This window comes from Octopus sinensis, linkage group LG4 (genome assembly GCF_006345805.1).
Source record: "Octopus sinensis linkage group LG4, ASM634580v1, whole genome shotgun sequence".
NCBI lineage: Eukaryota > Metazoa > Mollusca > Cephalopoda > Octopoda > Octopodidae > Octopus > Octopus sinensis.
In genome coordinates, this window is record NC_043000.1 from 88,734,500 (window position 1) to 88,736,999 (window position 2,500).

At 32.9% G+C, this 2,500-nt stretch overlaps 1 long non-coding RNA gene across 1 annotated transcript in view; it reads right to left on the minus strand.

Annotated features, from left to right (window-relative positions):
- LOC118763253 overlaps positions 1-2,500 on the minus strand; it is a 24,366-nt gene that overhangs the window by 20,278 nt on the left and 1,588 nt on the right. Inside the window, exon 2 of the long non-coding RNA XR_004999003.1 lies at positions 578-580. This is a non-coding gene — a long non-coding RNA (uncharacterized LOC118763253). The remainder of the gene's footprint in view (positions 1-577; positions 581-2,500) is intronic.

A 2,500-nucleotide genomic window follows, 5' to 3' on the forward strand; every position in this document is an offset into this window, starting at 1 on the left:
TGGAAACATAGTGTTTACATATTTATGCAAATCATGTTTTGTTTTGTTTTTTGTTATAAATTTAGCAAAAGCCGTAATGGAGTAAAGACGAATCTGACAGTTTGCAGATATTTCGGCAGAACACATCGCAGTTATAATTTAAATGATATGGGCATTCCATACCATGTAAACGTAATGCAAGTTCAAACGCTTAGACATACCATAACGTAATTCAACTTTTCTAAATGTATGTAATATAAATTAGCAGAAAAAGTGTGCAGGTTCCACTTTCGGCAGTCAGTAATACGATGATGCATGATAATACAGTAGTGATTACATTTCGTTAAAACGACATCTAATAACGAGCTGCCGTAATAGTGGAGTATAGGCATGAAGGTGTTGCAGTATTTAGTGGCAAAACTTTGTAAGGCAGCGTGGCTGAATCGTTGAGGTGTCCGCTTTTTAATAATGGGATCCCGGTTTCACTCCAGCTGTGGGTTATTTTAAAGAAATTACATTTACCATTTCCACTGATGATTTTAAGTGAAGTTTGGTTGAAAACTGTGTGGGAGCTCATTAAATGGAGTGCATCTATAACAGGCTCAGTAGCTTTGATGCTTATGCAATGAACTAGCAGTTCAGCTGAACTGTAAAATTGAATATTCATTTTCGAAATTAATGGAAATTCATTCATTTACTTTATGCCTTTTGCACTCTGACGCCAAATCTCTGCGTAATTCGTTTCATCTTTCGTTCCTTTTTTGACGATATCGATAAAAAAAAAGTGGACTATAAATATATCGATAAAGTTGACTATATACTGTTTCGCTACGAATAGATGACCTTTTGTCAAAGTTATAATTCAATGTTTAATTTTTAGATATCAATATGTTGTTAATAAACTGCTACAAGAAACACCCCTACTAAGTCAGGTGACATGTAACCCCCTTCATACAGAAACTAAAAATGTCTGTATCCTAACTTAACATTAAACAATATAACTTGAGCTGTGTAATGTGAAAATTGAATTTTAAAGATATTCCTGAAAACGATATTCGATCATCGAATATTTGAAAATCTAATTGAAAAAGTATATTAAAAAAAACTTAATTTCCATTCATAACAGAATAAGATATAATATACTTTACATTACCGCAAAATGTTTAATCACACGGAACAATATGAAACTAAATGGAGATAAAAGAAACACTGAAGGAAGTTAGCAGTTCCTAATTAAAGTAATTGAAATATTCATGTACTAATGAAACTAAATTTAATACATTTGATTTCCTTAGTCTGCAAAATTAATAATCAATTAAGAGATTACATATTCTGACATACATACATACATACATACATACATACATACATACATACATACATACATACATACATACATACATACATACATACATAGGGAGATATGCATTTAAAGATATGTTATTAGTATAATGAATAGCTATATTTACCAGCATACAAAGTCTGACACCATGTTCATAAATAAAGACACTATTATTCCCACCCCACAGAACTTTCCCTACTCTGATAATTTCAATCTGACTTTCTCTTTCGTGCTCTACTATATCTATAGAGCTCAGTATTTCCTTGATATTTTATTTATATGTATATCAATGTAATAAATTTTCATTTTATTGAAATTTAATCGAAGGTAAAGTGGATCGATTACTTTGGTAGATATTGAATAGTTCACATTATTTTACTTAATCTGAATGTAAATAGTACTCTTGTTCGATTTTTCTCCTGGATTGATAACTAATCCTTCCTATTTAAGTGTATCTTAATACCTATTCGCTCGTAATACTAAGGCGACGAGCTGGCAGAAACGTTAGCAAGCTGGGCTTAGCGGTATTTTGTCTGTCTTACGCTCTGAGTTCAAATTCCTCCGAGGTCAACTTATCCCTTCATCTTTTCTGGGACGATGAATTAAGTATCAGTTACGTACTGCGGTCGATCTAATCAACTGACTCCCTTCCCCAAACTTACGGGCCTTGTGCCTAGAGTAAAACAGAATATTTCTAATACTGAGGATGTAAATGCCGATAGATTATTACACAATAAAGAGGTGTCGGTGACTCTTAGTCTGTTATCAGCCATTTTTATCCACATTATACCGAACATTATATTTTTCCTGAATCAGTGCAGTTGCCATGTTGAAAATAATTGGATGGTACTAAATTGTAAATAATTATTGTAGGACCGGAGAAATACACATACACACCAGTTATAGTAGCATCGTAAGATTTCTAAGTTTCGTTATATTTCTAGAGTTGTAATCAAATTTCCCTAAGTTTATATCTTCTAGTGGGTTGGGTTGTGGCAATTTGATCTTCCCGAAATATACTGCAGAAAAGCTACGTTTTCCGTGATGCTTCAATAATCTTATGAGTTTTGGAATCCTCAGCAATCTGTCACCCGGTTTAATACCACCACATGGTAAAAGAATTCAGCCTAAGGATATCTCTCTTCCTCCTGAGTGTACAAGGCAAACAATTCTGAAATT